Raw genomic sequence first — 26367 nt, 5'->3', positions numbered from 1 at the left:
CATTTTACAGATGAGGTAACTGAGGTGTAGAGAAGTTAAGTGACTTGCCCAAAGTCACACAGCTGACAAGTGGCAGAGCCGGGATTTGAACCCATGACCTCTGACTCCAAAGTCCGTGCTCTTTCCACTGAGCCACGCTGCTTCTCAATCTCAATCTTTATCTCCCTACCTCCCTCCTTCCCTTCCTTTCCAAACTCCTAGAGCGAGTCCTCTACATTCGTTGCCTCGAATTCCTCCAATGAACTCCAACTCCACCACGTGGAGTTCGTGGTGAGGTCAGCAACGTAAATGATGATGATGATGGCATTTATTAAGCGTTTACTATGTGCAAAGCACTGTTCTAAACGCTGGGGAGGTTACAAGGTGATCAAGTTGTCCCACATGGGGCTCACAGTCTTAAGCCTCATTTTGCAGATGAGGTAACTGAGGCACAGAGAAGTTAAGTGACTTGCCCAAGATCACAAAACTGACAATTGGCGGAGGCGGGATTTGAACCCAACACCTCTGACTCCAAAGCCCGGGCTCTTTCCACTGAGCCACGCTGCTTCTCTAAATGACAGCGCAGTGCGTAGTTAACAATTAACATGCAGTAGCAATAATAAAATAAGTAGACGACTTCACAGAGAGCAGTTAACAGATAACATGGGGTGACGATAAAATAAGCAGGTGATGACATCACAGGGAGCCATTAACAATTAACATGCGACAGCAATAATAAAATAAGTAGATGATGACATCACAGAAAGCAGTTAACAATTAACATGCGATGGCAATAAAACACGCAGATAATGACGCCACAGAGAGCAGTTAACAAATAACATGCGACGGCAATAAAATAAGCAGGTGCTGACACCACCGAGAGCCGTTAACAGTTAACATTCGATGGCGATAATAAACTAAGCAGATGATGATATCACAGAGAACAGTTAACAATAGCATGCAGAGGCAACCATAAAATAGGCAGATGATGCCCAAAGCAGAAGGATGAATTCTTCATGGGTCAGTCAAATCAAATCAAAAAGGCTAATGGCAAGGAGAGTCCAAGGGCTCTTGGCAAAAATGTCTCTGAGGTGGTGGCGAATGGAGTGCTATAGATGGTAGTTCTGGAGTAGGGCGGAACTGTTAAGGGGGGTCATTGGAGAGGGGACTCCTGGGAAGAGGGGTAAAGAGCCAAATAGCATGGATAGTCTGACTAGGTGCGAATGGGGTTTTTGTTAAAGTAACTCTGTGATAACAAGGGCCTTTTTCCCCGGGGAGGGGAGCGGGGGGGGGAATCAGACATGTCCGGTCCGGGAAGGACGGAGTAAGGGGCTCCTCAGAGAAGGTCGCTTATGGGGTGGGGGGCGAGAGTGGAAGCTGGGGGACACAATGTCCCACGATCCCAGTTGGCTACTTGTACAGAGTGGAGGTGGCTTCGAGGGGTGAGTCTAGTGATGATGGGGGGTGGGGGCCCAGCCCAGGGTCCTCGGTGTCCTCGGGCGGGGATGCAGATGTCCGGGCGGGGAACGGCCAGCCCGGCCGCGGGTCATCGGGACTCGCATGTTCTACCATTTACCATTTTTCTTCTATCCGGCTAAGTAGGCAAGTTAAATAAAGTTGATTGAATGTGTTTCTCTCAACCCTATCAAAGCCTCTTAGGTGGAAACCCGTTTGGCATGAAGTGCAATATGAACTCATCTTCAACAGCAATATCCTGAGGGTCTGCGGATGCATTAAGTCTGGGCATGCTTACTGACAGCTGGTGGGAATAAGTTAATTAGCTAAATTCTCCTTGAGAAGGTGGAATTCCAGAGGGACTTTGAGGCTGAGATATCTTCGGGGTCGGGATTTGAAAAGGGTGGATTTCCAGGCCAAAGGAAGGGTGGGAGCCAGAGGTGGGAGGAGCAAGTGTCAAACGCGAGTCACGATAAGAGGTTTTTTTTGGAGGGTTGGTTGAAGAAAGCGAATAATGAAGAGGAGTGTTAGAACAGGAGAATGGGACTGAAGCCAGTGATCAGACATGTGCCTGTTTATTATTCTATTGTACTCTTCCCAGTACTTACTCAGTGCTCTGCACACAGTAAGAGTTCAATCAATATTACTGACCAAATTAATTTTCCACTTTACAGGAGCTGCTGCAATCAGGTTCCCTGTACTAGAAGCTGTGTGTCTTTGTGTCTGTATGTGACTGCACGCAAAGTATTGGGTAGTGGAAGCATTCTAACAAGTTCAGGCAGTGGGGAGGGTTGGAGACGATGATATACAAAGATCTCCCTTCAGACTCTAAACTCGATGTGGGCAGGGAATGTGTCTTCAAACTCTGTTGAGGTGGCAGAGAGGAGACAATCTCAGGAATTCCCTTTAAATCGACCAAAATAAACTGAAAATCTGGATATTTCCTTATCGCTGCTGGATATGAAACTCCAAGATCATTTTGAATTCAATAACTGTCTCCTTTCCATAGAGACTCACTAGCAAATGTCCTGTCAGTTTCGTCTCTCATCAGTGGCCTCTAACGTTGGCTCTTCCCTCATCCACTGCAGAAAGTCAATGCTGCCTCCCAAAAACGTCCAACGTCTCCAGGGTAACGGGATTCTTCCTGCTGGGATTCTCGGAGGCCCGGAAGCTGTAGCTGATCCACGCCGCGCTGTTTCTCCTGGTCTATCTGGCGGCTCTGAAGGGGAATCTCCTCATCGTCGCAGTCACCGTCCTCGACCAGCGCCTCCACACTCCCAGGTACATCTTCCTCAGAACCCTGTCCGTCCTCGACCTCTGCTACACCTCCGTCACCGTTCCCAACTCACTCCATCCCTAATTCCCTGACAGACCGTAGAGAAATCAACTTCCTAGGCTGTGGAGCACAGGTCTGTCTGGTGATTTGCTTTGAAAGTGCAGAGCATTTTGTCCTCACGGTGATGTCTTATGACCGCTAAGGTGCCATCTGCCTCCCCCTGAGCTACGAGATCGTCATGAACAGAGTGGACTGTGGAAAGGTGTCAGCTGCCTCAGAGATCGGTGGGGGCCTGAGTGAAGTCTTGTTTTCAGCTTCGAACATCTTCCTTTCTTCTGAGGGTCCAACATCGTCCAGCAGTTTTTCTGTGACGTCCACTTCCTGCTGAAGATCACCTGCTCCGAATACCACATCGCCATCGACGTGAGCGTCACCGCCGGGGCAGCGTTAGACATCGTCTGCTTCATTCTCATCATCGTCTTGTACATGCGCATCTTCCGGGCCGTGCTGAAGATGCCGGCCACCGAGTGCCGGCCCATAGCCTTCTCCACCTGCTTGCCTCCCCTCGCCGTTGTCACTCTCGTTGTCATGACTTGTTTCTGTGCTTACTTGAAGCTACCCTCAAATTTCAGGACTGGGCCTGCTGGTGTCCGTGTTCTACACCGTGATGCCCCCCGCCCGGAACCCCCTCATCTACAGCCTGAGGAAGCGGGATGTGAAGGCCGCCCAGGGGAGGGGATTAAGTAGGAAATGGCTTCCATCTTGGGGACGTGAAGTAACCATTCTTTGCCTGTTGGAGTTATATTGGCCACAGCAAATAATAATAATGTTATTCATTAAGCGATTACTGTGTGCAAAGCACTGTTCTAGGCGCTGGGGTGGATACAAGGTGATCCTGGATGTACCACGTGGGGCTCACAGTCTTAATCCCCATTTTACGGATGAGGTAACTGAATCAAAGAGAAGTTAAGTGACTTGCCCAAAATCACACAGCAGACAAGCGGTGGAGAAGGGATTAGAATCCATGACCTCTGACTCCCAAGCTCATGCTCTTTCCACTGAGCCACGCTTCTTGTCTAATAATAAGAATGACGTTAATTAAGCGCTTATTATGTGCCAAGCACTGTTCTAAGCGCTGGGGAGGTTACAAGGTGATCAATCAGATTGTCCCACGGGGAGCTCGCAGTCTTAATCCCCATTTTACAGAAGAGGTCACTGAGGCATAAAGAAGTTAAGTTATTTGTCCAAAGTCACACAGCTGACAATTTGGCGGAGTCGGGATTTGAACCCATGACCTCTGACCCTAAAGCCCGAGTTCTTTCCACTGAGCCAATGACCCCAGCATCTTTCAGAGACCAGTTCTATTCATCTAAATTTGTGTTTCACCCATAGACCATCCTAGTAGAAGGGAAAACCATCTATAATACGTATTTAGAACAAGCTCCCCATTTCCACAGACAGAGTGGATTAGGCTAGAATCACCCCCTGCCTCCTGAGCTGAAGGCCACCCTTCGAAGGAGGGCACAAGTCTTAATGGAAGGTGACACTCAAAGTCATACCTTTGTCAGCCGGAACTGATTTTCCCCGAGAAACACTGTCATCGGTGAGGGATTAGCTCCTGAATTGACTCATCGCCCTGCCATGGAACCCGACCGGAAACTTCTAAACTTTGCATTGCCCAATTACCAAGTTGCAGAATTTACCTTGCTCCTATTTTTGCATTTCATTAGAGTGTTTCATGTCTACGTGTGTGTGCCTGTATGTATGTGCACATTATGGCTCAAACAAAAGTAATTTTCCCCAGAGTAATTTATTAATTTTTGCTTTGTTTTTGTCTTTTTTATGGCACTGATCACTTTTATTGAGTGATCAATCAATCAATCAATCAATGCTTTTTTTCTGTTGGTTTCTTCTAACTAGTATTTGTTAAGCACTTGACAGGCACTAAGCACTTGCATAGACACAGGTTAATCAGGTTGGACACAGTCCCTGTCCCTTCTGGCGTTCATGGTCTTAGTCCCCATTTTACAGACGAGGTAATTGAGGCCCAGAGAGGTGAAGTGAATTGTCGAAGATCACACAGCAGGCAAGTGGCAGAGCTGGGACTAGAACCCATGACCTTCTGAGTGCCAGGCCCGTGTTCTATCCACTAAACCATCTAGGCACCACACCTTCTGAAGCAGAGTTCCACCGGCATCACTAATTGTTCAGGACTAATTCGCAAACTACAAGAAAAGATCAGCGAAGCAGCATGGCCTAGTGGAAAGAGCACGGGCCCAGAAGTGAGAGGATCTGCGTTCTAATCCTAGCTCTACTGTGTGACCTTGGGCAAGTCACTTCATTTCTCCATGCTTCAGTTTCCTCATCTGTAAAATGGGGATTCAATACTTGTGTCCCCCCACCATCCCCGCCAACTTAGACTGTGAGCCCAGTGTAAAACCTGATTGGTTTGCACCTATCCCTGTGCCTATAACAGTACTTGGCACATAGTTAATTTCTTGACGAATTCCATGAACAGTGAAGTTCTGCATGGTAGTCAATATCCCAGAATCAAAGTTGTACTCACATGAATACTACTATGTGGGGTGGTGTACAGAGTTCCACCCTTAGTAAATATTCAATAAATACTACCGATTGGTTGATTGAGTGACTGATGGAAGGAGAATGAGCAACAGCAGATTACCCAAACAGTTACAGTTCATCCTGTAGACCAGTTTCAAGGACCAAGAATCACGTGACGAGAGGGTTCTCGTGTTGCCTGGGCTCCGAGGAATTCCTCCAGAAATTCCACTCAGAACGGCCTCTGCTTTATCTTTGGGAACGGGATCCATCTGGAGAAGTATCTCAGCGTCTGCGGGAGAACGGAGAAGGGCTGAGGGCTTCTCGAGATTCCCTGGACCTGTAAATTTGTGTTTGTTTGCGGGTGTCTGCTCGTGGGTCAGGGCAGGGTAGGAGAATCAGGGAGCAAATCCCAGACTTTAGGGAAGGGGGTCATCTGGATAGGAAACAGGGGAATATTCTCCATCTCTTTCTAGGGAACAGGTTTGGGGGTCAGGGAAGAACCGAATGAGACTAGATACGTTTATGGGTGCATGTGTCTACCAACTTGTTTATATTGTACTCTCCTAAGTGATTAGAACAGTGCTCTGCACACAGTAAGCACTCGATAAATATGACTGACTCTGTGTGACTGTCCTTCTGTGGGAGTACCCCTGTCTGTGAGTAAGAGGGAATACATATGAGGGCATTATGTGCTTGGATACATGTATGTTTAGCTATACTTTTGTGTGTGAGAATGAATTTGTGTGTTTCAGAGTGCCTTCTAGAGTTGGTATATCCTTGCCTTTTGTGTCTCCTGGGGGCTCGATAAACACTGTTATTACTATTATCCATCAGTCAATCAGCTTAGTACAGTGCTCTGCACACAGTAAGCACTCAATAAATACGATTAAATGAATGAATATTTATTGAGCTCAGAACAGAGCTCTGTTTGTAGAGCACTGTACTAAGTGTTTGGGAGAGAATAATACAACAATATAGCAGATACATTCCCGACCTACAACGAGCTTACAGTCTCTGTATTTATCTGTAATTTATTTTATATTAACTTCTTTATCCCCCTTTAGACTGTAAGATTGTTGTGGGGAGGAAACATGTCTACCAACTCTGTCACATTATATTCTCCCAAGTAATTAGTACAGTGCTCTGCACACAGTAAATGCTCAAAAATACGATTTCTTAATTGTTTGCATGATTGATTGATACTACAACTTAGAGCTTTTGCTGCTATTACTGTTACTATTACTGGGACTGCTTTCCCGTCTTATAGCTTTATCGTCTTGTTGTCCCCACTTGGATAATTATGGTGTCAATCCTCCTTTGGAATTCCCTCCTAGTTACGTGGAAGTTTTTACCACGTTTCTAGGTCATTTTGTAATTGAGAACTCTCTTCCAATATACAATATGTTGCTCCTCCCATGGACTCACCAGCAAAACGCCTGTTGATTTCTTCACCTCATCAAGATTTTTGTCTTGTGCAGGGAGTCATCAACACCTACCAATGACCAGCAACTCCACGGTGAGGAAATTCCTCCTGCTGGGTTTCTTGGAGATCCGGGAGCTGTGGTTGGTCAACACCGCGCTATTCCTCCTGGTATCTCCTCGTACCTGGAGGCTCTGACGGGGAATCTCGTCTTCGTCGCCGTCACCACCCTCGACCGATGCCTCCACAGCCCCATGTACTTCTTCCTCAGGCACTTGTCCATCCTCTACCACTGCCTTATCTCCGTCTGTCCCGACGTGACCCTTGGGTACCGGCCATCTCAAGGTCAAAGGCTATCTTGTGACCACCTGAGCCAGCAGGCGGAACTCGGAAGTGAGGGTGGGATACCGCCCCCACGACCAAATCTGCTAGATTGACAGCCCAGGCCGGGAATACAGAAGGTGTCCCTCACCCCAGTACCAATCAATTTAGGTATGGAGGAGGGGGGAGGGCAGAGATTGTATAGACTGAGGCCGGAAGCTGGAATGGCCTAGGGGAACAGGCAATAAGAATGAGTTAAGAATAATTGTTTAATGTTATTAGGAAAAAGCTATTATTTCAAACTTTATCAATTGTATCTGGCTATATGATGCTCCTGGGTACTTCTCTCCCTTACAATTCTATGGTCAGGATTACCTAACTTCCAGACAGGCCCAGCAAAGGAATCATCACTGAACTGCCTCCCAGAGAGCCTGTCTTCAGTCTTAGCCATGGTGTGACAATATCAGGGAAGGGAACCTATTTCTGCCAGGCGACCTGTTTCTGTTTCAACATGACCGGTGCTTCTCGCCCCCTCATTCCAGTGACTCTGAACAATTGGACACGATGATCTCTGGCAGTGTACCATGCAGCTAAGGAGGAGTCCACACCACCAGAGGAGTTTTGTACTGGTTCTATGTACTCTTTAGACTTGAAAAGGGAAGCTTACTATTCCAGGGGTTGCTGCTACCTTTGCTCCTGGTGGTGGGCTTAGTGGGAGGATGTTGGTTACTAAGTTGCTGTTGCTAGGCCCTTTTCACACACGTGCGACAAACACTACAGTCGCCCCCAGGTCCTGCCTCTGTGCGCTAATTTAAGCCAGTTGTGCTAGTAAGGGAGGGGGTTATTATCTGTCCCAGTGCTACGTTGCTCTATCTGTGGGTAGCGGACTCTTCATCCATCCCTGACCCCTTACCTCAGTGCAGTGCCTCAAAACCATGGTGGGCCACAGACCACCTTCCATACCTCCTACTCTCACACCTTGAGGGTGGGGCGCTGTCTTCTGTTGCTCCTGGCCATGGGATAGGAAACGTCCTCTGCCCCAACCCATGGATTTGCTTTTCTGGTTGCCGTGGCAAGCTAGGGAGGTTATCAGCCCATGCGTCAGGGAAGAGACAGCGCCAGAAGGCACGGCTTCCAGTGCAACCCCACCATTATGCGACTTGGAGGGGATGCAGGAAGAGGTGGGGTCAGGTGGACACGGATGGCGAGGGACAAGGGTTGGTATGTCCCGAGGTGACCCTTGGGTACCGGCCATCTCAAGGTCAAAAGCTATCTCGTGACCACCTGAGACAGCAGGCGGAACTCGGAAGTGAGGGTGGGATACCGCCCCCACGACCAAATCTGCTAGACTGACAGCCCAAGCCGGGAATACAGAAGGTGTCCCTCGCCCCCGTACCTATCAACGTAGGTATGGAGGAGGGGGGAGGGCAGAGATTGGATACACTGAGGCCGGAAGCTGGAATGGCCTAGGGGCACAGGCAATAAATACCTGTCGCCTCTGACCTTCGGGGTCAGAACACCAGGACACGCAGCAGCAACCGCTGCTGCAGCAGCAGCACTAGCAGTCCACGTGTCTCTCCCTGCCCAGAAAGCCAGATGCCCGCTCTACAACCAGAACCAACATACTGAGGCAAGGGCCGCGGGACGGGTGAGTGTCTCGTGGGTGGGACCCAGATACCCCGTTGCTGATGGGAATCATGAGTGGATTCCTTCCACGTAGGGAGAGCACATTGTGAGAGCTAGCCCCCCACCACGTGCGCGGGTAATGTAATGAATTCTTCCCATGTGGGAAAGTAGGTGGATTCTTCCCCAGTGGGAAGTGCACATGGGTGAGAGCTAGCCGCCTCACCCTCGCTCGATTAACGTATGATTGTGTTCCTCCCGTGTAGGGAAGCTCTAATATTGCTAATTGCTAACTTCCCGAAAGGGAAGTTCAATCCATTGCGGCTAAACAATTACATAAATTCAATTTGCCTCGCAGAATAAATTTTATATAAACTCAGGCTTTCCGTCCCCGACCTCTCTCTCGTCTCGCCGATCACTGAACGAACCCGTCCCCGGACGACGGGTGACACCGTCACCGATACCAACTCCATCCGCAACTCCCTGACCAACGTGAGATCCATCTCCCTAGTGGGCTGTGCCGTCCAGGTCTTCTCCGTGTTCTGGTTTGCCGGCTCAGAGCTGTTCGCCCTCACGGCCATGTCCTAGGACCGCTACACCGCCATCTACCTCCCCTTGAGCTACAAGATAGTCATAGCTTAAGAGGCCTGTGGGAAGATGGCCGCCACCTCCTGGCTCAGTGGGGACCTGTATGCAACAATGTATTCACCTGGGACGTTCTCCCTGTCCTTCTGGGGGTCCAACACCGTCCCCAAGTTCTTCAAAGTGCTGGGCTAGATACAAGTGAATTAGGTTGGACATGGTTTTTGTCACGCACGGGGCTCATCATCTATGTAGAGTCAGAACAGAAGAAACGCAGCACAAAAAAGCGAAGTAAATTACCCAAGGTCACACAGCAGACAGGTGGAGGAGCTGAAATTAGAACCCAGGTCCTCTGACTCCCAGGCTCATGATCTATCCATGAGGCCATGCTGCTTCTAACTCCTCAGGTTTGCTGAATTCATCCTTCACCCCACCTTCTCACCACCTTGGATGCAAGCTTGAACCTGTCATCTCTAATCACTGTGCATGTTTCCTATTACTTTCTTCTATCCACAAGGAATTGGGGTTCCTACATTCCGGGTAACAGTAAGAAATTATAAGGGTAATCAATCAACCGGTCAGTCAATCAAGGGTATTTATTGAGGGCTTTTGATGTGCAGAGCTCTGTACTAAATGCTTTGGAGCATCCAATACAACAGTTCATGAGGGGCGAGTGAGCTCTCAAAATCATAGAAGCAATATGGCCTTGCACTTAGAGCATGGGCCTGGGAGTCAGAGGACTTGGGTTCTAATTCCGGCTCTGTCACTGATGAACTGTGTGACTTTTGGCAAGTCACTTAACTTCTCTGGGCCTCAGTTAACTCATCTGTAAAATGGGGATTAAGACTGTAAGCACTGCGTGGGACAACCTGATTACCTTGTGTCTACCCCAGTGCTTCGAACAGTGCTTGCACATAGTAAGCGCTTAACTGATACCACCACCACCATCATCATTATCTTTATTATTGATTTCATCTCCTCCACTTGTCTGCTGTGTGACTGTGGCCAGTTCACTTCGCTTTTCTGTGTCTCTGTTCTACAACTACACCACAGCTCACACTTCTTTAGTCCCTGTAATAATAATAATTGTAGCATTTCTTAAGCACTTAATATGTACTTACTATGCACTTATTATGTATATTATGGAGGCCTCTTCTTCCCCCACTCCCCCAGACTCACCGGAAAAGGAGGAGGTGTCGGTTTTCTTCTCGCCCCCAAATGTTGCTTTCGCACTATCCCTCCTCTCCCTTCCCTTTCCTCCCCTTCCTTTGATGCCCACATTATTCACCTCTACCACCTCCTCCAGATCCTTGTAGCCGTCATCTAACGCCCCCTCCCCGGCCCCGCCTCCAACTGCTTTAACGATTTTGACCTCTTCCTCCTCTTCCTTCTCTCCTGTTCCATGCCCACTCTGATCCTCGGAGACATCAATACCCACATGGATATCCCTGGTGAATCCTCTGCCGCCCACATTCTATCTCTCCTTGACGCTGCCAACCTCCTGTTCCACCCAACCTCGCCCACTCTCCAACTTGGTCACACCCTCGACCTCATCATCTCCTACCGCTGCACTATCTCCACCCTCACCAACTCTGAAATCCCTCTCTCTGATCATAGCCTTCTCACCTGCCTCCTCACTCACACTCCTCTCCCCTGTAAATCTATATTACTACCTCACAGAGACCTCCGCTCTCTCGACCCCATCCATCTTTCTGAGCGCCTCACACCCCACCTCGTATCCCTTTCCTCTCTACCCAATTTCAATGATCAGATTACTGCTCTCAACTCTACCCTCTCTACTCAGCTCTACTCCCTCGCTCCCCTTTCCCTTCGCCGCTCTCGTACCACTAACCAACAGCCCTGGATCACTTCCATTGTCTTCCTCCTTTGCTCTTATGCTCGAGCTGTTGAACGCTGCTGGCAAAAGTCTAAACACAAAGCCAACCTCGTTTACTTCAAGTTTATCCTTTCCTGCCTTAACTCTGCCCTCTCCTCTGCCAGACTAAACTATTTCTCCTCCCTTATTAACAACGATGCCTTTCATCCCCGTCAGCTCTTCCCTACATTTAACTCCCTTCTCAGGCCCCCTGTTCCTCCCCCTCTTCCGCCCCTCACCCCTAAGGATCTGGCCTCCCACTTTATTAGTAAAATTAAATCCATCTGGTCTGGGCTTCCCAAAGTCACTCCTCCCCCTTCTCCAACCCCCCGGCTCTTAACCCTCTCCGCTACTCTCCGCTACACCTTCCCAGCAGTATACTCACATGAGATCTCCTCCCTCCTCTCAAGTGCTACTCCGGCCACCTGTGCTTCCGACCCCATTCCCTCTCATCTTATGAAATCTCTCACTCCGTCCCTCCTCCCCTCCTTAACTTCCATCTTCAACGGCTCACTCTCCACTGGTTCCTTCCCCTCTGCTTCCAAACATGCCCACGTCTCCCCCAACTTAAAAAAACCCTCTCTGGACCCCACATCCCCTTCTAGTTGTCGCCCTATCTCCCTCCTACCATTCCTTTCCAAACTCCTTGAACGAGTCTTCTACACCCGCTGCCTCGAATTCCTCAACGCCAACTCTCTCCTCGACACCCTCCAAATTGGCTTCCGCCCCCTACATTCCACCGAAACTGCCCTGTCAGAGGTCACCTATGACCTCCTGCTTGCCAAATCCAACAGCTCCTACTCTATCATAATCCTCCTCGACCTCTCAACTACCTTCGACACTGTGGACCACCCCTTCTCCTCAACACGCTATTCAACCTTGGCTTCACAGACTCTGCCCTCTCCTGGTTCTCCTCTTATCTCTCAGGCTGTTCATTCTCAGTCTGTTTTGAGGGCTCCTTCTCCCCCTCCCATCCCCTTACTGTAGGGGTTCCTCAAGGATCAGTTCTTGGTCCCCTTCTGTTCTTTATCTACAATCATTCCCTTGGTGAACTCATTCGCTCCCACGGCTTCAACTATCATCTCTACGCTGATGACACCCAAATCTACATCTCTGCCCATGCTCTCCCTCCATCCCTTCAGGCTCGTGTCTCCTCCTGCCTTCAAACCATCTCCATCTGGATGTCTGCCCGCCATCTAAAAGCCAATATGTCCAAGACTGAACTCCTTATCTTCCCTCCCAAACCCTGTCCTCTCCCTGACTTTCCCAACACTGTTGACGGAACTACCATCCTTCCCGTCTCACAAGCCCTCAACCTTGATGTCATCCTCGACTCCGCTCTCTCGTTCACCCCTCACATCCAATCCCTCACCAAAACCTGTCGGTCTCACCTCAGCAACATCGCCAAGATCCGCCCTTTCCTCTACGTCCAAACTGCTACCCTGCTGGTTCAATCTCTCATCCTATCCCGACTGGATTACTGCATCAGACTCCTCTCTGATCTCCAATCCTACTGTCTCTCCCTACTTCAATCAATACTTCACGCTGCTGCCCGGATCATCTTTGTGCAGAAACTCTCTGGGCATGTTACTCCCCTCATCAAAAATCTCCAGTGGCTACCAGTCAACCTATGCATCAGGAAAAATCTCCTCACTCTCGGCTTCAAGGCTCCCCATCACCTCGCCCCCTCCTAGCTCACCTCCCTTCTCTCCTTCTACAGCCCAGCCCAGACCCTCCGCTCCTCTGTCGCTAACCTCCTCACTGTGCCTCGTTCTTGTCTGTCCCGCCGTAGACTCCCGGCCAACATCCTCTCCCTGGCCTGGAATGCCCTCCCACCGCACATCCTCCAAGATAGCTCTCTTCCTCCCTTCAAAGACCCACTGAGAGCTCACCTCCTCCAGGAGGCCTTCCCAGGCTGAGCCCCTTCCTTCCTCTCCCCCATCCCCCCATCCCCGCCCTACCTCCTTCCCCTCCCCACAGCACCTGTATATATGGTTGTACAGATTTACTACTCTATTTATTTTACTTGTGCATATTTACTATTCTATTTATTTTATTTTGTTAATATGTTTTGTTTTATTGTCTGTCTCCCCCTTCTAGACTGTGAGCCCTCTGTTGGATAGGGACTGTCTCTACATGTTACCAACTTGTACATCCCAAGCGTTTAGTAAAGTGCTCCGCACAAAATAAGCGCTCAATATATAAGATTAAATGAATGAATGAATGTACCAGACACTGTATTAAGCACTGGGGTGGATACAAGCAAATTGGGTTATACACAGTTCCTGTCCCACATGGAACTCGCAGTCTTAATTCCCATTTTAGAGATGAGGTACCTGAGGCACAGATAAGTGAAGTGACTTGCCCAAGGTCTCACAGAAGACAAAGGGCAGAGTCAGGATTAGAACCCAGGTACTTCTGACTCCCATGCTCATGCTGTATCCATTAGGCAGTGCTGCCCTTCAAGCCAACCTACTTACTCTCCTTTGCCTTCCTATTTTCCACTGCTGGTATCTTGCTCTCAGCTTCTAATCCCGGCTCTACCATGTGCCTGCTGTGTGCCCTTGGACAAGTCAGTTAACTTCTGTGTGCACCAGTTCTCTCATCTGCAAAAATGGGGATTTGTAGGGAGCGGGGAAAGGCGCTGAGACAGGCAGTATGTGCACACAAACCGTACCCAACGGCTCAAGGTCAAACAGACTCAACAACAGGAGATAAAGAGACCAGGAGGCAACCTCAAGGCCATATCCGCAGCCAGCGAAGGTTGGCAACGGGTGGCTGGGGGCGAGCCAGAGCAAACGCTTCGTGACTGGACAGAGCTGTTGCTAGGCTAGTGGCTGGAGGGCGGCATGTGCTACATGGCAAAGCCTCGATACGCCATTCCCCGAGAAAACCCTACCCCCGGGCAACGGAGGGTATAAGAGACGAACAAGACAAGGGGGGGCGCGCGCCCGCTCTCTCGCCTCTCTCCCTCTCTCTCTCTCTCTCTCTCTCGCTCTCTCTCTCTCTCTCTCTCTCTCTCGCTCTCTCTCTCTTTCAACCATGTAACCGCTGATAGCAAATAAACGGCAACCAAGCTTTGAACCTCTGGCTGACTCTTCCTGGTATGAACGCGCGGGCCGCGTCCGGAGACGTCCGAAGACCCGGAGAGGGTAAGAACCCGAGAGCTGCCCCCGAAACCACGGGGAGCAACGCAAAATAATCCTCATTCCTCCCCCAGTTCTTCTTCAATTTTGCTGGCTGGGTCCTCCTCGGCTACCCATCCTGTTACGCTGGGAGTCCCTCAAGGTTCAGTTCTGAGTCCCCTTCTTCATTGACTGACTGATTGGTTTCCTCCCAATCTCTCTCTCTCTCTCCCCTCCCAATTATTCCTCCACAGCATCTTCATAATCTGCCCTTCCTTCTTCATCCAAACTGGCTTTATGCTGATGCAAGCACTGATCGTTTCCCCTGTCGACTACTGCATCAGCCTCCTCGCCGACCTGCTCGCCACCAGTTTCTCACCTCTCCAGGTCACACCAAGCCCAGTTGTTTGGATCAGTTGTCTAAAACATCGTACTGCATATATCTCTCTCCACCCCGGTGAAATTCTCATTAGCTGTCCATTCCATTCTGCAGGAACTGCTGATCTTTGGTTTAGGGCACTCAATCCGTTCTTTCTCCACAAGTCATCCTCTGCCTCACCCACTACATCCCAACAACCAAAATTACTACTGTTAACTTAATCTGCTCACTGTGACTTATTCTCATCCCTTTCATCACCAATTACTTTCCCACACCCTCCCTTTTGCCTCCCCTGCCCCTATCCCCAACTACCACATCAGTACTTCCCTGTCAACTAAGCGTTTGGATACTCACAATCTCCCTCATTGTTCTTATATACGTATCATTATACTGTATTGTTTTATGCTACCTGCAATTTATTTTAGTGTTTAAGTCCACCACTAGATTATAAACTCTTTGAGAGCCGGGCTCACGACTACCAACTCTATCATATTTTTACATGAGTTTAGTATATTACTCTGCACAGAGTAACCACTCAAAAAATACTACTGATTAGTTGATTGAGATTACGACTAGGGGTGTTCATTTTTAAGCATCTGAGGGGACTGTCATGTGCAGGCAATTGCTTGGGAAGGAGTGGATCGGGAAGGAAATAATTACTCATTCATTCACTCAATCATATTATTGAGTGCTTACTGTATGCAATGTGCCTGGGAGAGTACAATACAACAACAGACACATTCCCTGCCCACAACGAACTCACAATCTAGACGAGGTGACTGCCATTAGTATACATAAACAAAGAAAGAAATTACAAATATATACATCTGTGCTGTGGGGATAGGAGGGAGAATGAATAATAATAATTGTGGCACATGTTAAGAATTTTCTGTGTGTCAGGCACTGTACAACAGCTTGGGTAGAAACAAGCAAATAAGGTTGAACACTATCCCTGTCTCTCATATGGGTCACAGTCTTAATCCCCCTTTTACAGATGAGGTAACTGAGGCCCAGAGAAGTGAAGTGACTTTCCCAGTGTTACACCGCAGACGGGTGGCAGAGTCAGGATTAGAACCCAGGTCCTTCTCACTCTCAGGCCCGGGCACTTTCCCCTAGGCCATGTCGCTTCCACTGAGGCTACAATGGGATAACAGGTGCCAAGCAGTTATAGAACGATCACAAAGACTAGAAATCCACATGGCCCAACGTCATAGTTGATCAGGTGAGGGATTCTAGGGACCTAGCGAGATTTGTGGCCCAACAATAAATTTCTGAATATTCAGAATGGAGGCAAAGAACTGAGCTTAATCTCAAAGAAGAGAAAGAGAGGAAGGGAACATTAGTGCCAAAACCAAATTGTCAGTCCATTGTATTTATTGAGCGTTTAACGTTTCCATAGCATTGTACTAAGTGCTTGGGAGAGTACAATATAACAATATAACAGACACAGTTCCTGCCAACTGTCTGGAGATGAGCTTACAGTCTACAGACTGTATAACATGACGCCCTTAATAAACTAAACCCTGTGACTGTTCCACAGTGTTTCATTACAAGAAGGGTGTTTTAACTAGATACTTGATTGACTCCCATGCCCAACTGCTGTTGGGAAATTCTGGCCAATGGCCTCCTGGGAAACATATTTCCCAGAGTGAATTTTTAGATATTTCCTTAACTTATTTCCCTTCATTTCTTTAATTCTGCCTCCAGAGGAAACCTGATTCTTGACCACAGTGGTGCTCAAGGCAAGTAAAATGCATCCTTCATCATCAATGATGTTTGGCGTATGGGCATCTTCAGGAAAAGATGATGTGGATTAAAAAGAATGATTCTGATAGGTGCGTCCTGAAGGCCTCTCTGTGACCAATCAATCAATCAATGCTTGCTTATAATTTCCCCAGGGCGGCCCTCATGTCCTGGTTGTTCAGGCCGTAGATGAGGAGGTTCAGGGCGAGAGGAACCACGGTGTATAGCACGGGCACCAGCAGGTCCAGGGTTGGGGAGGTGTCTGATGGTGGCTTGAGGTGATCGAAGGCGGCTGTCATGAAAAAGACGATGACCACCAAAAGGTGAGGCAGGCAGGTGGAAAAGGCTTTCGACCGACTATCAGCTGATGGGATCCTCAGCACCTTGGAGATAATTGAGACTTATGACGCCATGATGGAGACCACACACCCGAAACCAAATCAGGAACCAATAGCAGCACTCACATCGATGGCGAAGTGGTTCTCGGAGCAGGTGATCTTCAGCAGGGAGGGGATATCATGGACGAACTGGGGGATGATGTGGGATCCCCAGATGGTCAGGGTCAGGTTGAAACCGAAAACAAGACTCCCAGTGACCCAGGAAGTGGCTGCCACCTTCACGCAGGCTTTTGGGTTCATGACAACTTTGTAGCAAAGGGGACAGCAGATCACAACTTAGTAGGATATCGCTGTGAGGATGAAGATCTCTGAGGTGGCAAACAGAATCACCAACAAGAGCTGAGCGAACCAGGCTTTGCAGGAGATGGAGCTGCAGTAGGTCAGGGTCAAGATGGATTTGGGGATGGTTACGGTGATGAGGAAGAAGTCGAGGAAGAAGTACATAGGGGTGTGGAGGCCTCAGTCGAGGGCGGCGACTGCAACAAAGAGGAGAATCTCCGTCAGGGCAGCGAGGTAGACCAGGAAGAACAGCGCACCCTGGACCAGCTGCAGATCCTGGACCTCCGAGAACCCCAGCAGGAGGAATCTCGTCACCGTGGTGACATTGGTCATTTTTGGTGACTTGACAATGACTGCCTAAAGACATTTAGAAAAGAGAAGTAGTTTCAGATAGGGATGAGTATGATCTAATGCACACAGAGAGGAGAAAAATCTTAGGCTTTCAGTTCGGTTTTGTGGTATTTTTTCAACACTTACATGGCGTAGTAGATAAGAGCATGGGCCTGGGTCACAAGGTCATGTGTTCTAATCCCAACTCTGCCAATTATATTCTGTGCGACTTTGGGAAAGTCACTCAATTTCTCTGTGCCCCTTCTGTAAAATGGAGATTGTGACTGTAAGCCCCATGTGGGACAAAAGACTGTATCCAACCTAATTTACTTTTATCCACCCCAGCACTTAGTACAGTGCCTGGAACATATTAAGTGCTTAAAAATATCATGAGTATTACTTTTATTATTTCTCTGTGCCAGGCACTGAACTAAGCACTGGAGTAGATAGAAGCTAATCGTTCATTCATTCATTCAATTGTATTTTTTGAGTGCTTACTATGTGCAAAGCACTGTACTAAGCCCTTGGGAGAGTACAGTACAGCAGCAAACAAACATGTTCCCTGCCCACAACAAGACCACAATCAAGAGGGAGAGACAGTCATTAATATTAACACATAAATAAATAAATTATGGATCTATACATATGTATTGTGGGATGGGAAAGGGGATGAATTAAGGGAGCAGGTCAGGGAGACGCAGAAGGGAGTGGGAGAAGAGGAAAGGATGATTTAGTCGGGGAAGTCCTCTTGGAGGAGATGGGCCTTCAATAGGCTTTGAAATTGGGGAGAGCAATCATTTGTCTCATATGAAGAGGGAGGGCGTCCCAGGCCGGAGGTGGGATGTAGGTGAGAGTTTGGCAGTGAGATAGACGATATCGAGGTACGGTCAGAAGCTTGGCATTAGAGGAGCGAACTGTGTGGACTGGGTTGAGGTAGGAGAGTAGGGAGGGGAGGTATCCATTCATTCAACCGTACTTATTGAGCACTTACTCTGTGCAGAGCATTGTAATAAGTGCTTGGAATGTACAATACAGCAATAAAGAGAGACAATCTCTGCCTACCGTGGGCTTACAGTTTGGCAGGGGGGGGGAGACCGAAACCAAAACAAATAATCAGGCATCAGTACAAATAAATAGAATTATGGACATATACATATATTCATATGTGCTGTGGAGTGGGGAAAGAGCAAAGTGAGCGGGTCAAGGTGATGCAGAAGGGAGGGGGAGCCGAGGAAAAGGGAAATTAGTCTGGGAAGACCTCTTGGAGGAGGTGCGCCTTCAGTAGGGCTTTGAAGGGAGGAAGAGTGATTGGCGGATTTGAGGAGGGAGGTAGTTCCAGGCCAGGGGTAAGACATGATCCCAGGGGTCGGCCGTGAGATCGGCGAGATCGAGGGACAGTGAGAAGGTTAGCACCAGAGGAGTGGAGTGGGAGGGCTGGGATGTGGAAGGCGAGAAGGGAGGTGAGGCAAGAAGGGGCAAGGTGATGGACAGCTTTGAATTCAATAGTGAGGAGTTTATGTTTCATACGGAGGTTGATACGGTGGTAGAAGGGAACAAGGTTATTGAGTGCTTTAAGGTTTTTTTTTTTTTTTGATGCAGAGGTGGAAGGGCGACCACAGTGGTTTTTTGAGGATCAGGGTGACATGTGCTGGACTTTTTTGTAGAAGAATGATCTGGGAAAGAGAGTGAAGTATGAAGTGGAGTGGGGAGAGACAGGAGAGAGGGAGGTCAGCAAGGAGGATGGTACAATAATTATAGCAGAATAGGATAAGTGCTTGCATTAATGTGGTAGCTATTTGGATGGAGACGAAGTGGAAGATTTCAGCTAATTAGGCTTTTCATCTCCTCCTTGGTTCAGAGCAACACTGAAAGCAATCCCGACTCCTAGAAGTCTATTCCATATGCAAACATCCGCAATGATAGTGATCTCAAAATTCCACATAATTTGAAAAGCAGCACAACCTAGTGGAAAGAGCACAGGCTGGCAGCCAGAGGATGGAGTCTTAATCCTGGCTCTGCTACTTACCTGCTCTGTGAACTCAGGAAAGTAACTTCACTTCTCTGTGCCTCAGTTTCCTCATCTGAAAAAATGGGGATTAAAACTGAGCCCCATGTGGGACAAGGACTTTGTCCAACCTGATTATATCGTATCTACTCCAGGATTGAGTATGGAGCCTGCACACTGTAAGTGCTAAAAACCACCACAATTATTATTATGAAAGAACGGGAAAGTTATTCTAATTTCCTGGGCTTACATTGAAATTTCCCTTCCCTGCACCTCACATTCTCCTGCTCCTCTCCGGAGTCACCTGGCCCGTCTTGAGCTGGGAAACGCTGATCTCTCCTGAGAGAGGGAGGCTCACTCCATCTCGTCGGTCCTGGACGCTGGTGGGGATGACAGAAAGGTCTGGGTGAGGGGAGGGGGCTGTCAGAATCCTCCCTACGTCTCTCCGCTCTCCAGAAGGCTGCGTCATCCCCTCGGACGAGGGCCGGGTTATTTCCTGGGGGATTCGCCATGGGAGGACGGGCCCGGAGCTCTGCTGAGACACCTGATTATCCGGGAATCTCGGAATGCCACGATCGTGGGCTCCCTGTGGTCTCAGCCCTCACAACCTAAATAATTACAGAGTCCCACGTGCTTCCCACTCTGGGACTCCTTCCTAGAAGAACCAAAATCTACATCTCCTCCTCTGTTCTCTCTCCCTCCCTCCAGGCTCATATCTCCTCCTGCCTTCAGGATACTTCCACCTGGATGTCCGCCTGCCACTTAAAGCTTAGAATGTCCAGGACTGAGCTCCTTATCTTCCCTCCCAAACCCTGTCCTCTCCCTGACTTTCCCGTCACTGTGAACGGCACTACCATCCTTCCCCTCTCACAAGCCCTCAACCTTGATGTCCTCTTTCACTCCGCTTTCTCATTTACCCCACACATCCAATCCGTTACCAAAACCTGCCGGTCTCACCTTCAAAACACCGCCAAGATCCGCCCTCTCCTCTCCATCCAAACTGCTACCTACCTAGATGGTTCAATCTGTCATCCTATCCCGACTGGATTACTGCATCAGCCTCCTTTCTGATCTTCTATCTTTCTGTCTCTCCCTGCTTCAGTCTATTCTTCACTCCATTGCACGGATTATCTTCGTACAGAAATGCTCTGGGCATGTCACTCCCCTCCTCAAAAATCTCCAGTGGTTGCCTATAAACTTTTGCATGAAGCAAAAACTCCTCACTCTCGGTTTCAAGGCTCTCCATCACCTTGCCCTTTCCTAACTCACCTCCCTTCTCTCCTTCTTCAGCCCAGACGGCACACTCCACCCCCTCACTGTGCCTCGTTTCTCGCCTGTCCCGCCATAGGCCCCTGGCCCTCGTCCTTCCTCTGGCATAGAATGCCCTCCCTCCACACATCCGCCAAACCTGTTCTCTTCCTCCCTTCAAAACCCTACTGAGAGCTCACTTCCTCCAAGAAGCCTTCGCAGACTGAGCCCCCCTTTTCCTCTCCTCCTTCTCCCCTCCCCATCCTCTCCCTATGCTCTAACCCTTCCCCCTCCCCACAGCACTTGTGTATATTTGTATATATTTATTAATCTATTAATTTTATTAATGATGTGTATATAGCTATAATTCATTCATTCTGATGGCATTGACACCTGTCTATTTGTTTTATTGTCTGTCTCCCCGTTCTAGACTGTGAGCCCTTTGTTGGGTAGCTACCGTCTCTATGTGTTGTCGATTTGTACTATCCAAGCGTTTAGTACAGTGCTCTGCACATAGTAAGCACTCAATAAATATGATTGAATCGATGAACCTCAATGAACTCATAATCATTCCGTTTTCATGATTAATAATTGGTCTCTATTTCTACTGTGGGGATTGGAAAGACATCAGGCCAACACCGCTGCCTGGAGCTCCCTCCCTCCTTCAAACCTGCTAAGCCTCATTTCTTCCTATTTTCAAATCCCTCTTGGAAGCCCACCTCACCCAGGAGGATTTTCAAACAAAATTTAATTTCCCCATCTGTTAATTTAGAACTCAAGTATTCACAAGCATCTGTAACACTTTTGTAAAGTGTAAGCTCCTTGTTTGCAAAGAATATATCTTCATTCTCATTCATTAAATCGTATTAATTGAGCACCTACGGTGTGCAGAATACTGTACTAAGCGCTTGGGAAATACGGTTGGCAACATATAGACACGGTCCGTACCCAACAACGGGCTCACAGTCTAGAAGGGGGAGACAGATAACAAAACAAAACATGTGATGAGGTGTCACGTCATCAGAATAAATAGTAGTAAAGCTAGATGTACATCATTGACAAAATAAATAGAATAGTAAATATGTACAAGTAAAATAAATAGAGTAATAAATCTGTACAAATATATATACAAGTGCTGTGGGGAGGGGAAGGAGGTAGGGCGGGGGGATGGGGAGAGGGAGAGGAAAAAGGGGGCTCGGTCTGGGAAGGCCTCCTGGAGGAGGTGAGCTCTCAATAGGGCTTTGAAGGGAGGAAGAGAGCTAGCCTGGCGGATGTGCGGAGGGAGGGCATTCCAGGCCAGGGGGAGGACGTGGGCCGGGGGTCGACGGTGGGACAGGCGAGAACGAGGCACAGTGAGGAGGTTGGCGGCAGAGGAGCCGAGGGTGCGGGCTGGGCTGTAGACGGAGAGAAGGGAGGTGAGGTAGTACGGGGCGAGGTGATGGAGAGCCTTGAAGCCGAGAGTGAGGAGTTTTTGCTTGATGCGTAGGTTGCCTGGTAGCCACTGGAGATTTTTGAGGTGGTGAGTAACATTACCAGAGCATTTTTCCGCGGAGATGATCCGGGCAGCAGCGTGAAGTATAGACTGAAGTGGGGAGAAACAGGAGAATGGGAGATCAGAGAGGAGGTTGATGTAGTAATCCAGTCGAGATAGGATGAGAGATTGAACCAGCAAGGTAGCAGTTTGCATGGTGAGGAAAGGACGGATCTTGGCGATGTTGCGGAGGTGAGACCGGCAGGTTTTGGTGACGGATTGGATGTGACGGGTGAATGAGAGAGCAGAGTCGAGGATGACACCAAAGTGGAGGGCTTGTGAGACGGGAAGGTTGGTAGAGCCGTCGACAGTGACTGGAAAATCATGGAGAGGGCAGCGTTTGGGAGGGAAGATAAGGAGTTCAGTCTTGGACATACTGAGTTTTAGATGGTGGGCAGGCATCCAGATGGAGATGCCCTGAAGGTAGCAGGAGAGCTGAGCCTGGAGGGAGGGAGAGAGAGCATGGGCAGAGCTGTAGATTTGGGTGTCATCATCATCAAGCGTATTTATTGAGTGCTTACTATGTGCAGAGCACTGTACTAAGCGCTTGGGAAGTACAAATTGGCAACATATAGAGACAGTCCCTACCCAACAGTGGGCTCACAGTCTAAAAGGGGGAGACAGAGAACAAAACCAAACATACTAACAAAATAAAATAAATAGAATAGATATGTACAAATAAAATAAATAAATAAATAAATAGAGTAAAAAAAATGTACAAACATATATACATATATACAGGTGCTGTGGGGAAGGGAAGGAGGTAAGATGGGGGGATGGAGAGGGGGACGAGGGGGAGAGGAAGGAAGGGGCTCAGTCTGGGAAGGCCTCCTGGAGGAGGTGAGCTCTCATTAAGGCCTTGAAGGGAGGAAGAGAGCTAGCTTGGAGGATGGGCAGAGGGAGGGCATTCCAGGCCCGGGGGATGACGTGGGCCGGGGGTCGATGGCGGGACAGGCGAGAGCGAGGTACGGTGAGGAGATCAGCGGTGGAGGAGCGGAGGGTGGGGACTGGGCTGTAGAAGGAGAGAAGGGAGGTGAGGTAGGAGGGGGCGAGGTGATGGAGAGCCTTGAAGCCCAGGGTGAGGAGTTTCTGCCTGATGGGCAGATTGATTGGTAGCCACTGGAGATTTTTGAGGAGGGGAGTGATATGCCCAGAGCGTTTCTGGACAAAGATAATCCGGGCAGCAGCATGAAGTATGGATTGAAGTGGAGAGAGACACGAGGATGGGAGATCAGAGAGAAGGCTGATGCAGTAGTCCAGACGAGATAGGATGAGAACTTGAATGAGCAGGGTAGCGGTTGGGATGGAGAGGAAAGGGCGGATCTTGGCAATGTTGTGGAGCTGAGACCGGCAGGTTTTGGTCACGGCTTGGATGTGAGGGGTGAATGAGAGAGCGGAGTCGAGGATGACACCAAGGTTGCGGGCTTGTGAGACGGGAAGGATGGTAGTGCCATCCCCCTCCCTCCAGGCTCGCATCTCCTCCTGCCTTCAGGACATCTCCATCTGGATGTCCGCCCGCCATCTAAAGCTCAACATGTCGAAGACTGAGCTCCTTGTCTTCCCTCCCAAACCTTGTCCTCTCCCTGACTTTCCCATCTCTGTTGACGGCACTACCATCCTTCCCATCTCACAAGCCCGCAACCTTGGTGTCATCCTCGACTCCGCTCTCTCATTCACCCCTCACATCCAAGCCGTCACCAAAACCTGCCGGTCTCAGCTCCACAACATTGCCAAGATCCGCCCTTTCCTCTCTATCCAAACCGCTACCCTGCTAATTCAAGCTCTCATCCTATCCCGTCTGGACTACTGCACTAGCCTTCTCTCTGATCTCCCATCCTCGTGTCTCTCTCCACTTCAATCCATACTTCATGCTGCTGCCCGGATTACCTTTGTCCAGAAACGCTCTGGACATATTACTCCCCTCCTCAAAAACCTCCAATGGCTACCGATCAATCTGCGCATCAGGCAGAAACTCCTCACCCTGGGCTTCAAGGCTCTCCATCACCTCGCCCCCTCCTACCTCACCTCCCTTCTCTCCTTCTACTGCCCATCCCGCACCCTCCGCTCCTCCACCACTAATCTCCTCACTGTACCTCGCTCTCGCCTGTCCCGCCATCGACCCCCGGCCCACGTCATCCCCCGGGCCTGGAATGCCCTCCCTCTGCCCATCCGCCACGCTAGCTCTCTTCCTCCCTTCAAGGCCCTGCTGAGAGCTCACCTCCTCCAGGAGGCCTTCCCAGACTGAGCCCCTTCTTTCCTCTCCCCCTCGTCCCCCTCTCCATCCCCCCGTCTTACCTCCTTCCCTTCCCCACAGCACCTGTATATATGTATATATGGTTGTACATATTTATTACTCTATTTATTTATTCATTTATTTATTTTACTTGTACATTTCTATCCTACTTATTTTATTTTGTTAGTATGTTTGGTTCTGTTCTCTGTCTCCCCCTTTTAGACTGTGAGCCCACTGTTGGGTAGGGACTGTCTCTATGTGATGCCAATTTGTACTTCCCAAGCGCTTAGTACAGTGCTCTGCACATAGTAAGCGCTCAATAAATACGATTGATTGATTGATAGTGCCGTCAACAGAGATGGGAAAGTCAGGGAGAGGACAAGGTTTGGGAGGGAAGACAAGGAGTTCAGTCTTCGACATGTTGAGCTTTAGGTGGCGGGCAGACATCTAAATGGAGATGTCCTGAAGGCAGGAGGAGATGCGAGCCTGGAGAGAGGGGGAGAGAGCAGGAGCAGAGATGTAGATCAGCGTAGAGATGATAATTGAAACCATGGGATAGAATGAGTTCACCAAGGGAATGAGTGTAGATAGATAACAGAAGGGGACCAAGAACTTGCCCTTCTTATCATACCTTATCATATCACCTTATATATCACCTTATCATATATATCAGATATATCACCTTATCATATCTTGCCCTTCTGTTGTACTTCAATTTGATTGACAATATTCAAATATTGAAGTATACAAAACTATTTCCTTTCCTGACCATCCAAACTGCTACCACAGTAATCCAATCACTTATTCTGTCCCACCTTAATTATTGCTTCAGCCTCCTTGCTGACCTCCTTGCCTCCTGTCTCTCCCCCTTCCAGTCCATACTTCACTCTGCTGCCAGGATCATTTTATTACAAAAATGTTCAGACCATGTTTCTCCACTCCTCGGCAACCACCTGTGGTTTCCCATCCACGTCCACATCAAGCAGAAACTCCTTACCATTGTTTTCAAATCACTCAATCTGCTTTCCCCCTCCTACCTCGTATCACTGCTCTTCTACTGTAATCCAGCCTGCACACCTCACTCCTCTTTTGCCAACCTACTCACTCTACCTCTAGTCTATATCACCGCCGACCCATCAACCACATCCTGGTTCTGAGCTGGAGCGTCCTCCGTCTTCATATCCGATGGATGATCACTCGCACCACCTTCTAAGCCTTATTTAAGGTACAGCTCCTCCAAAACTCTTCCCTTGAATAAGCCCTAATTTCCTTTACGACTACTCCCTTCTGTGTCACCCTAATTTGCTCCCTCCATTCATCCAGTCCCATAGCACTTATACCCATATCCATTATTTATTTACATTAATGGCTGTCTCTCCCTCTAGCCTCATTCTGGACAGGGAATGTGTCATTTATATTGTATTATTGTTTTCTCCTAAGCAACTAGTACAGTGATCTGCACACAATAAGTACTCAATAAATACAACTGACCAAATCACTGACTGACTATCTTGCATCTTCTCTTGCACTTAGTATGATGCCTGGCATATACGAAGTACTTAACAAATTCCCAAAAAAGGAAGACATGCACATTCTGGCCTCAGGGAGTTCACAATTTAGTGAAATGAGTAGACACCAGTGATTCTCTTCAGAGAACGTAAGGAATTTACAGGGAGAGGTACCAATGCCAGGATGAAGTAGATCCATTACTAACTGAATATACAATTGTTAATCTACATACAGGTAAGACCGGGGAGAGTAAAAACATGAATCGGAATGAAGGGTAACTGTTGATCTGATAGAATTGCACTGTTGTCAGTTAATTGGGGCAGACTTCCGGGAGCTGGGGAAAAGGCTACTGTGTCTCATGGGTCTTGGTACCCTCTTCTATACCCCCTTTATCTGCCCCTGCTCACCCCAGCTCATCAAATAATTATTCAATCGATCGATGGTCTTTATTGAGTGATTACCGTGTGCAGAGCACTGTACTAAGTGCCTGAGA

Source organism: Tachyglossus aculeatus, unplaced genomic scaffold (assembly GCF_015852505.1).
Source record: "Tachyglossus aculeatus isolate mTacAcu1 unplaced genomic scaffold, mTacAcu1.pri scaffold_115_arrow_ctg1, whole genome shotgun sequence".
NCBI classification, from domain to species: domain Eukaryota; kingdom Metazoa; phylum Chordata; class Mammalia; order Monotremata; family Tachyglossidae; genus Tachyglossus; species Tachyglossus aculeatus.
This window is presented reverse-complemented; position numbering follows the sequence as displayed.